We start from the raw sequence: 12,216 nt of genomic DNA on the forward strand, positions 1-12,216 counted from the left end.
CCCTATGGACCCTCTGCCTGCTGTCTTCCTATTGCTTTGCTCCAATAACCTCCACAATCTCCTGCCATACAGCAGACCATTCTCAAAGTTCTCCAAGAGAGGAGAGCTCAAGTAGCTTCACTTTTTCCAGTACTAACAAATGGAGGTGAGAGACACGGTTCCATGCCGGACTGTTCTCATTTCTCACTGTGACTCCTCACAACTATCCAGGAGGAAGGCATGATTCTCCCCATTTTGTATGGGGACGATATTAAAGTTTGGAGAGAAGTAAAGCAACTTGCCTATGGAATCAAAGGCAAAGACAAGAGTAGAACCGGCTCTTTCTGGTTCCAAATGTGTTCTCAGCCACTGCCCTATACATGGCATGAGGAGAACTCATAGCATTGCAATATACGCTGTACCAGCCACAAAATATTTGCACACAGACAGACTCCAGCCTTCTTAACTTCCTCACCTAGAAAAACAAGTCAGGCCCTGGACGGTTGGCTCAGTGGTAGAGTGTCGGCCTGGCATGCGGGGGACCCGGGTTCGATTCCTGGCCAGGGCACACAGGAGAAGCGCCCATCTGCTTCTCCACCCCTCCCCCTCTCCTTCCTCTCTGTCTCTCTCTTCCCCTCCCGCAGCCGAGGCTCCATTGGAGCAAAGATGGCCCGGGCGCTGGGGATGGCTCCTTGGCCTCTGCCCCAGGCGCTAGAGTGGCTCTGGTAGCAACAGAGCGACACCCTGATGGGCAGAGCATCGCCCCCTGGTGGGCGTGCCGGGTGGATCCCGGTTGGGCGCATGTGGGAGTCTGTCTGACTGTCTCTCCCCGTTTCCAGCTTCAGAAAAATACAAAATAAATAAATAAATAAATAAATAAAATAGAAAAACAAGTCAGAAGAGCCCAAAAGATTGCCAGAATGGGGCAAGATACAGAAAGCACAGCCCGGCAACTCTTTATGTCTTAGCCCTTAGTGTTCCTAGCAGCATCTGCCTCCCAGGCTGGATGCTGCCTGCTGGGTGCCAGAGAAGCTGGAGAGACTGGCAGGTTGGAGACCCAGGAAGTGAGCTGGGCTGGGATGTGCTGAGCAGCACCTCTGCCTGGGGCTGCCTCTGAGCCTGCTCAGCACAGGCGCTGGGCCTACTACTGCCCTTCCTGTTTGGGAGGCTTTTTCCCAAGCAAGAATTGCATGGCTTTTGTGACACTGCCTTGCCGCAGACAGGCATCAGACCTGATGGCAAGCAGAGGCTGGGCTGGGGGGAGGGGACGTTTGAAGCCCAGTGGTCTGCTGTGGGCTGAGATGGTGGAAGGAACAATGCACATCCACTACGGATTGAGAAATGACTCCTACAACGGACCTCTGCTGCTGCCTAACAGTACCCAGAACAGGCCAGCCCTGGGGGGTCACACGCCTGCCCACTGTCCCTTCCAACCTGTCCCTCACGCTGGTCTCCAGAAGGCTCCTGGACCTGCTACCAGGGCTGAAGATCACTCACTCACCTCTGGCTGGCTGCCCTCCTCGCCTCCTCTTCTTCCTGACTCCTTACGCTTCAGTGGGCAGAGCTGTCAGGCAACAGGAGAGGGAAAACAAGGGCCTTCCCGGCCAGTCTTCCCAGGCCTGGATGGAGACAACAGATCAGAAAGTGTGACAAATGTGATAACTGTCCCCACGGATTTTGCGAATGGCTGGAATCCACAGCATTAGGAACCGCTCCATACCAGCCATCACCTTTCTTCCCCATGGAGCCCCTTTCTCAGGTGCAAGGGGAGGTGGCCCGATCTCCGCAGGAGGCAAGGAGAGGAGGGGGCAGGAGCGCTTCCGGCTGTTCCCGCCATGCTCCGACCCAAAGCAGCCACCGGGCCCCACCCGAACGGGACGGGAATCCCTCACCAGCCGGGCGCGAGCGCCGCTGCACTTGTGGGGTGGGTCACGCTCAGGGCCGGAGCTCTCTCCCCTGCGCTCAGGCACTTCCACCAGGCGCCGGCGGCCCGAACTTCGGGAAATGAACACCTCGGAAAGGAGAACCCGAGTACGGGGAGGCCTGTCCCCTAGTACCGGCCCGCCCGGGGAGGTTAGCCGGCGTCCAGGGGTGGGTGGGGCACGCACCTGCGAGCAGGAAGCCCCCGGAGCATTCGGGGAGGCCGCAGGAGCCGGAGCCGGGCGCCCTCCGCGGGAGGGACCCGGGCTCCAGGAACGGCGGGAGGAGGCTGCGCTTACAAGTTGGTACAGCGCCGGCTTCACCTGGCCCCGAGTTTGATTTCAGGGTGTGGCCTCAGGAAGGACTCGGCGGTGAACACAGAACCCGGGAAAAGTCACCGAGGATCGCAGCGACCCGCGATCCGTGGCCAGGAGCCTCTCTTCTCAACCTTTTCCCCTCTAACCCTTAGGCTCCAGCTTCCTCAGGTTTTTCGCCTTCGGACCCTGATCCTGGCCTGGCCTGCTGGGTTATCTGCTGAGCCCTTCTCCGTGTAATTAACTCATTAATTTGAGTTGCAGATACTCTGGGCTGCGTCCTCCCGGATCCTAGAGGTGCTGCCGGCGGGCGCCCACACACACACCTTGGAGAGCCTCAGCTGGAGTCCTGCCACCGGCCACTGTGGCCTGTCTGTCCACCTTGACAAGGCTCTAAGACTGTCTTGGGCAGGGAAACTAGAATTAGAGAGATTCCAATCTCCTGTCAGACCTTGCTTAGTTCTGAGGGCACGTGTGGGGGAAAGAAAGCTTTCAGGAGCCCTGCGTCCCCAGATCCAGGATGGGGGCTGGTTCCACCGTCAGCATCTTCTGGTTGCACACAGGGATGGGCCCTAGGAGCAGGATGACTGTCCCGAGTGGCACACTCCTGACTGCCCTTTGCCCTGCTCTTCTGGATTGGAGGGTGATTTCTCCTGTGTATTAATGTTGTGGGGAGGGGCATGAGCCACCTGTCTGTCCCTTTCCCAAACAAGCAAGTGAGAAGACACTTGCTGTCCTGGACTTGGGCCCCCAGAAGGGACTGTGTCCATGAGTGTTGAGGGGATTATGGCTTAGAAATTCAGTACATCTGCACCCCAGATGGCTGCCCCCAAGCAGTGGCTGGGTGACTGCTAGTGTCACAGCAAGGGGACCTAGGACAGTGAAAAGATTTTTGTCATTGTGGGGCACCTCAAACTTTAGTTATTAACTGAGTTCACTATGGTCAGGTATCATTTTTGTTCACTGATTCTTTAGATATACTGGGCCTGACCTGTGGTGGCGCTGTGGATAAAGCATCGACCTGAAAATACTGAGGTCGCCGGTTCGAAACCCTGGGCTTGCCTGGTCAAGGCACATATGGGAGTTGATGCTTCCAGCTCCTCCCCACCTTCTCTCTCTGTCTCTCTCTCCCTCTCTGTCTCTCTCTCTCTCTTTCTCTCTCCTCTCTAAAATGAATAAATAAAATAAAAAAAAATAGATATACTGGTACAATTTTTGGATAAAGTATTTGTATATGTACTCTATTGTTAATGCACAATTTACTCTAGACTCCTACCAAACATAGCTACGGTGGTGAGTGGGAATTCACTAGCCCCAGTCAGGCCTGCACCCTGTCTGGCTGCACCAAAACCCCAAAGCTCTCAGCCTCTGTGGGGAAAGCCGGTGCTGCTGGGAGAATGTGGTGGGAGCCAGGGCATTTGCAGGCAGGTCTCTGGATTCTTTCTCTTTCCTCAGGCATCACTGTAGGCCTGACTTTGTTAGCCAACTTCTGCCCTCCTGTGGCCCCCTAGGAAGCTGCCCACTGAGCCTAGGACAAGGGGGCCATGTGATACAAATGTGGCTTTCCTCACAGGTTAGCCACCCAGAGACACAGGAGTATTGGCTGTGGGAAGCCGGTTGTGCTGGCTGGGGGGAAAGGGGGTTTGCAGGAGGAGTAGGTTGCTGAGGATTTTAAATGAACCATGAAGCAAAGTTAGAATGAAATACATAACATTGTTGAACCTAGAATCAACACTAAATTATATTTTACTGACTGACAAATGCATACATGAAATCTTTTCTTTTATACAAATACCTTATATACCAAACAACAGCTCCAAGCAGTACTTTGAACTATTGAACTATGATAAAGTGTGAACATTAGAATATTTTCAGAAGTGAACTGCCTGACCAGGCAGTGGCGCAGTGGATAGAGTGTCAGACTGGGATGCGGAGGACCCAGGTTCGAGACCCTGAGGTCGCCAGCGTGAGCGTGGGCTCATCTGGTTTGAGCAAAGCTCACCAGCTTGGACCCAAGGTTGCTGGCTTGAGCAAGGGGTCACTCGGTCTGCTGTAGCCCCACGGTCAAGGCACATATGAGAAAGCAATCAATGAATAACTAAGGTGTGACAACGTGCAACGAAAAAAAAAAAAAGAATATTTTCAGAAGTGAACTGGTATTTAATGTGGTTTGAATCCAGGCTTTGGTATCCCAGAAAGGCTAGTAGCCAAGTGCCATCCTCACCCTGTAGGGTAGGGGGTGAGTCTAGAACCCTGAGGGCCTCCCACCTATGGGAACTTTGATGGAGTTTGGGGAGAGGCAGAGACTCCCCAATAAGACTGACAATGAAGGTAATGAATCCCCCATCACTGAAGACCCCAGGTAACTATCTGTCAGATACGCTAGAGAAAAGGTTCCCATACTGGATACAAGGCTAGACCAGGCGACCTCTCGGGCCCATCACTACCCTGAGTTTCTGTACTTTTGGTCACATCTACAGGCGGGTCAGCTGCACTGGGCTGGATGACTGTCTGTAAATTAGGATGGCTGGGATGTGCACAATAGGTCCTGGGTGGTTCATTCCTGTGTGTGACTCCTCTGTCCCTTTCTCTATCCTCCTCTGATCCACGCCCAGCTCAGCCCTCACAGGAGGACAGGGCAGACATCAGTGCAGGAAGTGGCAGGAAGTCTGGGGAACAGCACCTCCCCCAGCATCCATGTGCCTCCCTCTGGTCCTTCTCCCCTGGCGCTGTGCCAGGCACAGGGAGAGGGATCGGGCACACCTTCCTTTGAAGAGCCCTGGCAGCTGGGAGGCCTTCAAGTTGAGGAAGTTGTCCACGCTCTGCCATTCTACAAATTGGGCAGGAGCTCTGGACAGGGATACTGAGAACTGACATTTCAGCATGAGCAACGGCTCTTGGAGCCCCACCAGTGCTGGGTTTGGCCAACCAGAGCTGTCTGGGAAGGCACCGGGCGTGGCAGGCACTTCCTGGCTCTTTCTCAGCCTGTGGCTGTTGGGGCCTGCTGGAACACCTGAGCACCCACAGCCAGGGCTGGGAGCCTGGGTTAGGACCAAGGAGGAAAGATAGGGATCAAGTTGTGGTTTAGAAACACAAACACATTATCCTTTCCCTGCACCTTTCTGCTTAGTGACTTGAAAAGCTGCCTGAGGATCAGGAACACTGCTGACAAGCTCACTCACTCCAAGGGCTCCTTTCTCTGGATGACTCTGCCCTCCTCTAATAATGGTAATAATAGTATCTGCCAATTATTAAATGCTTCCAATGGGCCAGGCCCCATGCTAAGCTATTTACACATTTTTTCTTTCTTTCTTTTTTTTTTTTTGTACTTTCCTGAAGCTGGAAACGGGGAGAGACAGTCAGACAGACTCCCGCATGCGCCAGACCAGGATCCACCCGGCACGCCCACCAGGGGCGAAGCTCCGCCCACCAGGGGTGATGCTCTGCCCCTCCGGGGCGTCGCTCCGTTGCGACCAGAGCCACTCTAGCACCTGGGGCAGAGGCCAAGGAGCCATCCCCAGCGCCCGGGCCATCCTTGCTCCAATAGAGCCTCGGCTGCAGGAGGGGAAGAGAGAGACAGAGAGGAAGGAGGGGGGAGGGTGGAGAAGCAAATGGGCGCCTCTCCTATGTGCCCTGGTCAGGAATCGAACCCGGGTCCCCCACATGCCAGGCCGACGCTCCACCGCCGAGCCAACTGGCCAGGGCCTATTTACACATATTATCTCACTCAAGTCTTCACCACAATCTTGGTTCAGAAGAATGATATTATTATTCTCATTTTACAGATGAGGAAACTGAAGCTTGGAGGTTAAAGAACTATCTCAAGGTCTTATACTTACTGAGTGGTAGAGTCAGAATTTCAACTCAAGTGCACCCCCCCAGACTGTTCTCTTCACTCCACACGGCTCAGAGGTCCCTGGGCCCAAGCACTGTTTGATATGACCTGGCCATATGGGGTCAAGTTCCTGGGAGCAGTTGGTTAGGAGGCACTGGTCTTTTGCCTTCTTGTGCCAACTCTGCCACTTTGGATAGGTAAGTCATGTGACCCTAAGAGGTGGGGGGATATCCCTCCCCAATTTCTGACAAGGGCATGAGAACCATCACACAGCACTGGGTGAGAGGGGCAGAGGGGCTTCAGCTTCTCCCACCCTGTCACTGAGTCCTCTGTTAGGAGCCAGGTGCTAGATGGCCTGGGCCATGAACCAGCACCTGCCTGAAGTCCCTACATCGAGCCATTAGTCCTTCACAGGCCCATGAGGCCCATGTGCAGGCACAGCTGGCCAGGTGGGGCCCGTTATAGCTGCTTGCTGCTGGGCTGGAGGACCTCCCTGGAGGAGGGCAGCCCTCGCTCTAGAAGGGAGGCAGTCTCTGGAGTAGATCCCTGCTCCCTGTCTTCCAGGCTGTCTAACCTATCCCTTCCTGCTCTTGGGGTAGCCTGGGCCAGTGTCCCTCCCTGGATGGTACCATATTTCTCTCTGCTAAGGGGGCGGAGAGGCAGATGCCCACCTCGGAAGGCCTAGGAGCACGAGTTGAAATTGCAAACCTTTGGGGTCCTCAGGCAGGAGAGAGAGAGGCTGCTGCAGAGCATGGGTTCCCGGGGATGGGAGCCCTTTTGCCTCTCAGGACTTCCGGTATGTCTCAGCCTCAACTTTTCTTTCTTTTTCTTTTATTTTTTATTTTTTTTATTTATTTATTGATTTTTAGAGAGAGAGAAGTGAGAGAGAGAGAGAGAGAGAGAGAGAGAAGGGAGAGGAGCAGGAAGCATCAACTCCCATATGTGCCTTGACCAGGCAAGCCCAGGGTTTTGAACCGGCAACCTCAGTGTTCCAGGTCGACGCTTTATCCCACTGCGCCACCACAGGTCAGGCTCTTTTCTTTTCTTTTTCTTTTTTAACTTTTCCCTTGATTTGAGCAAGAGAAGAATCAATTTGTTTTACTCAGTTGTTTTGTACCTATATATTGCTTCTCATATGTGCCCTGTCTGGGGATCAAACCCACAACCTCTGGTACACCAGGACAATGCTTTATCCACTGAGCCACCTGGCAGCCTCAGTTTCTTGGTGTGTATAGTGGGGGAGGGAGTGCCACCCTTCCTTCGGAAGGCTGTGAAATGATGAGGTCTAGAGCATTGGAGTACAGGGGCCCTGAGGATCAGCAACCTCAAACAGGGTGAAAGGCCCTCACAGTCTGTTCTCTACCTCTGTACCTTTCCCATATACAGGGGTAGGAGCTACCCTGGGGAGGCTGGGAAAGATAGAGTCACCTCTATGCTGAGAACGCTCATTTCAGAGACATGATGAATTCATTTAATACCTTCTCATTGTAATCAATTTGCAGCCCTGTTCTTAATGGGCTCCGAAGTTCCATCCAAAGGTCTGTTGCTGGCAGTTTAGCTCTCTGGCTGGCATTTTTTGCTGGCAGAACTAACGACTGGAAGCCTCCTTGAATGGAAACCCTTTGCTGTCCTTTCCTCTCTACTGAGCCTCCCGTGGCTGCTCCAGTCTGAGGCTGGGGCAGGGCGGTGACTGGCAATGGGGTGAGTAGAAAAGGCCTGTGACCAGGTGAGGGCTCGGGCAGAGACAGGAAGGAGCCTGTGGCAGCACAGTGTTGGCTGCACAAGCCCATCCACAACCCTCCGGCTGGAACACCTTAGCTCTAAATGCACCAAGTTCACAGGCTGTGTAGTCTCCTGAGCAGTGGCCCCTGGCGTAGAGCTTGCGGAGCTTTGCCTTCTCTGTCTACCCTGGGCCACTGTCAGAAGCATGACCCATCTAGCTGCTGCTTGCTGGGCTGGGCTGTGCTTAGCGGGCCCTGGAGGGGCCCAGGCATCTGCTGCCCTCCCTGCTCAGGCTCCTTCCTTTCTTAGGAAAGGCCCACACCTTGCCTGCCTGTTAGGACGGGAGGCACAGAGGAGTGTCGGGACCTATCCAGCCCCCAATTTTGTCAGGCCAGGCCACTTTCCTCAAGCCATCGAGTTACTGGGCAGCCAGCATCTGCCCCTACTTGGGGTGCCTTTGATGTTGCTGCCCATGGCAAGGCAGCGTGGGTGGTGAGAGCACTGGGCTGGGAGGTGGGGACCCCAGGCCTGACGCTGCCTCTGCCGCCAGTTAGCTGTGTGATCCCAGGCCCCCTTTTCCTCCTCTGGGCCTCTTCTTCCCTCTCTAAAATCATGGGAGCTAGATTAGACATGCTTAAGAATTCCCTTTGGCTTGAACGTGCTACAACAATCCAAGGCGGCCAGCTCCTTGTCGGGGCAGTCCTTTCCCCCTCTGCACTCCTCCCCACTGCCCCAGGACTGACCTCAGGGCACCAGGGAGGCTGTGGCAGGCCGGTTCTCTGGCTCCCTCGTCCTATGTGCTTTTTTTGCATAGTTGCACAGGAAGCCTCATTTAAAGCTGAAAGAAAGAAAGTGAAGGTGGGAGGCTCCAGGCCAGGAAGCTGAACCAGAGAACCAGTCCTTCCAGTTTTAACCCTGCTTCTGCTTTGGCCTTCAGGAGCAGGAGCGGGGGCAGACCGGCAGGTGGCAGGGGTGTTGAGCAAGGTGACTGGTTCATTGCTACTTGCCTAGGGGAGTGCTGCTGAACTGGGGTCACAGACCAGAAGAATGCCATCAGCTGACCTGAGTTTTCTGCACTTGCATTTCTGAGCACCCAGAGGCCCCCACTACAGGTCCTGGGCAGCCTGAGTGTGCAGAACACATCCCTGCCCCCACCCTCTTAGCCAGATGCCCAAAGGCCTGAGTGCTTTGAGGCTTGGGAGAACCAGAGCCAAGCAGAAAGATGCTAGCATTTGCTGGCGCTGCAGCGCTATGAGGGAAGAGTTCTGCCCCAGAGAACCCAGAGGTGTACTAAAAAGGTCATCATTGTCTCTCTGTAAAGACTTGGGTCTTTGTGCCCTGGCTGGTGGTGCAGTGGACAGAGCATCATCCCAGAGCACAGGAGTCACCAGCTTGATCCTCAAGGTCACTAGTTTGAGCCCTAATCCAGTCAGGGCACATATGAGAAGCAATCAATGGCACAACTAAGTGGAACAATGAGTTGATGTCTCTCCTCTCCCTCTCTCCTCTTCCTCAAGACTTGGATCTTTGCATTGCCTGATGTGTCATAATGAGGTTTTATAGAATGCTGGCCAGAATGGGTGTTTCTCTGCTGGGGCTGATGTGGCCCCATGTAGTTATGAGGGAACCTGTTTTGTTTTGTTTCAGTGAGAGGAGGGGAGGCAGAGAGACAGACTCCCGCATGTGCTTGAATGGGATCCACCTGGCAAGCCCACTTGGGGGCGATGCTCTGCCCATCAGGGACATTGCTTTGTTGCTCAGCAACCAAGCTCTGCTTAGCGTCTGAGGCAGAGGCCATGGAGTCATCCTTAGAACCCTGGGGCCAACTTGGTCCAACCAAGCCACAGCTACAGGAGGGGGAGACAGAGAGAGAAGTGAGAGGGGAAGGGGTAGAGAAACAGATGGATGCTTCTCCTGTATGCCCTGACCAGGAATCAAACCCGGGGACTTCCACATGCTGGGCCAGTGCTCTACCACAGAGCTAACCGGCCAGGGCCTAGGGAACCCATCTTTTATTGCATACTAATTCCCCCAGCATGTGAAAGTCTGTCATGTTCTGGGTTTGCTTTGTTCTTTTAGGTGAACAGAACCTGAGATTACCCTTCCTAAATTCATAGAGTGATAAACCTTTGGTAGGAAAAGAAAAATGTCTCTGAGTCTGAGCCTATGATTCCTGGACATTTCTAAGTCACCTGCCACAGCAGGCAAAGAGATTGCTGTGGTCTCCAGTCTGGCCCTTCTGCACAAACACCACCAACGGTGTGCTTCAGATGGGGCTCCTTAGCACACAGTTCTGCAAGGAATTGGGGCCACCCTGTGACAAGATTTGAGGCCCAAAGGAGAGTGTGACCAGAGTCAGACCAGGCCGCTTGGTTCCTTCATCATATACAATCCACACCAAGGTCTCAAGGCCTCAAACTCTAGACCCCCAGAGAAAGAAGGAAAATCTCAATAGGCTCAAATCATTCCTTAGAAAACTTCAGCGGGTAAACAATTTGTTTTTTGGGGAAAAACAGACCTGGTACTGTGTTTCTTCCCAGCATTATCGGGCATGGATCTACTGGTATTCTGAGAGCTTTAGCTTTTTTTCAGGGAAGGGTTCTTCCAAAGCCACCTCCTGCATGAAGCCTTTTCTGATCTCCCTGAAGACCCTGGTGAGGTCTCTCCCTCCTGGCACTTGGTTCCTCTAACACTAATAATCATCACAAAGATAAGGCTTTCTTCTGCTGAGCACTGTGTGCCAGCCATGCTGCTAAGAGTGTTTGTACATGGCTTATTTAATCCTCTCAACAACCTTATCTCATAGGTACTATAATTATCTCCATTGAACAGGAGAGGAAATTGAGACCTAGCAGATGAGGTAACTTATCTGAGGTCACCCAGGCGGGAAGAGGCAGCCCTGGGCCTGATATACACCTGCTGACTCCTGCTGTTAACCCTCCACCATCCTGCCTTTTCCTGTACCTATGTATCTCCCGGAGTACCTGTCTTCTGCCCATAACAGTAGCTACTAGCTACTTCTTCCTCTGCGTTTTCATTCTTGGGTAATCTTTTGTTATACATCTTTATAAAATTCTATGTTAAGAAACATTTCCTGGTATTGGTCTAAATTTATAAATTATCTGGACTCAATGGGTCATGGCTGACCATTTCAGTGATGAATCGAGGACCCAGACTGAGCAAAAAGGGCAACAGCCTCCTGGTGCTGATCATGACTGCTTTCTGTGGGGTTGGTCCCATGGTCAGCTTTCCTTTCCCTCCTCTGCTGAAGGGCTCGGGGCTTCCCCGGGTAAGGGCTCTGTTCCGTTCATTTCTGGGCACTTCCCCCAACCCCTGTTCCTACCACCAGTGTTTTGTGTTTAGTAGGCGCTGTGCCCTGCCTGCAAGCAAGTGAACCAGAGCAAAGTGCCTACTGCCATCTCCAGTGCCGCCTGGAGCTGGCATCTTGCCAAGAACAGATAAATCCCCCTTTATCTCACACCCACATATCTCACCTTAGCCCTTAATGAGCCCTTGTGCTGAGCTCAGAAGAGGGGCTTCCAGTCAGCTTGCTCACCTGGGGCAGGAGGGCCAGCTTCAGCTTAGGAAGCTTTCCTCCTTCCCAGCTCTAGTCCAGCCTATAGCTGGCCCAGCTCTTTCCACCAAGACAGGCTCACAGAAGTAGCTCTCTTCTGAAAGACCTCACAGGGCAGGCTGCGGAAGGCCTGTGGATGAGGTCTGCCAGCACCCGTCCTACTACCCAAATCTTAGGAACTGCTCCTGCGTCCTGGGCCTCCCACTCGTGGTGTGGACTGTGGAAGGCATCCTCTACACCAGGGGTCCCCAAACTTTTTACACAGGGGGCCAGTTCACTGTCCCTCAGACCACTGGAGGGCCGGACTATAAAAAAACTATGAACAAATCCCTATGCACACTGCACATATTTTATTTTAAAGTAAAAAAACAAAACGGGAACAAATACAATATTTAAAATAAAGAACAAGTAAATTTAAATCAACAAACTGACCAGTATTTCAATGGGAACTATGCTCCTCTCACTGACCACCAATGAAAGAGGTGCCCCTTCCGGAAGTGCGGTGGGGGCAGGATAAATGGCCTCAGGGGGCCGCATGTGGCCTGCGGGCCGTAGTTTGGGGACCCCTGCTCTACACCCAGGACAGAGTGTGCCACCCAGAGGTGTCTCTGGGGCCCTTTGGGTAAGGAACGCAGTCTCTCGGCGTCTATGCCTACTTCCTGTCCTGCTGTCCCACAGAAGCAGGCAGGTGTAAGGAAATCAGCTTCCACAGCCCTCCCTAAGCCATCTTAAAACTCCAGGCAGGCTTTCCCCTGCCTGCCCCCGATGCCCTGTCCTCCACCCTCTGCTACCTCCTGACTCCATCAGCTGCCACCCTGCTAGCTTGCTGTTTGTCTGGCACTCACAGCCTCTGCCTCTCTCAGCCCAGCTGG

The 12,216-nt window shown here is 53.4% G+C and overlaps 1 protein-coding gene across 3 annotated transcripts in view; it reads right to left on the reverse strand.

Moving 5' to 3' along the window:
* Positions 1–12,216, reverse strand: part of PAK6 (p21 (RAC1) activated kinase 6) — a 42,945-nt gene that overhangs the window by 28,529 nt on the left and 2,200 nt on the right. For 2 of the 3 annotated variants that reach the window (XM_066388519.1, XM_066388517.1), the window contains exon 3: positions 1,481–1,598. The gene's annotated coding sequence lies outside the window, so the exon portion shown is untranslated. Of the gene's footprint in view, positions 1–1,480; positions 1,599–2,087; positions 2,216–12,216 lie in introns of those variants that run through there. The other variant, XM_066388518.1, reaches the window with a different exon arrangement.

The sequence above is a fragment of the Saccopteryx leptura genome, chromosome 6 (genome assembly GCF_036850995.1).
Source record: "Saccopteryx leptura isolate mSacLep1 chromosome 6, mSacLep1_pri_phased_curated, whole genome shotgun sequence".
NCBI classification, from domain to species: Eukaryota; Metazoa; Chordata; class Mammalia; order Chiroptera; family Emballonuridae; genus Saccopteryx; species Saccopteryx leptura.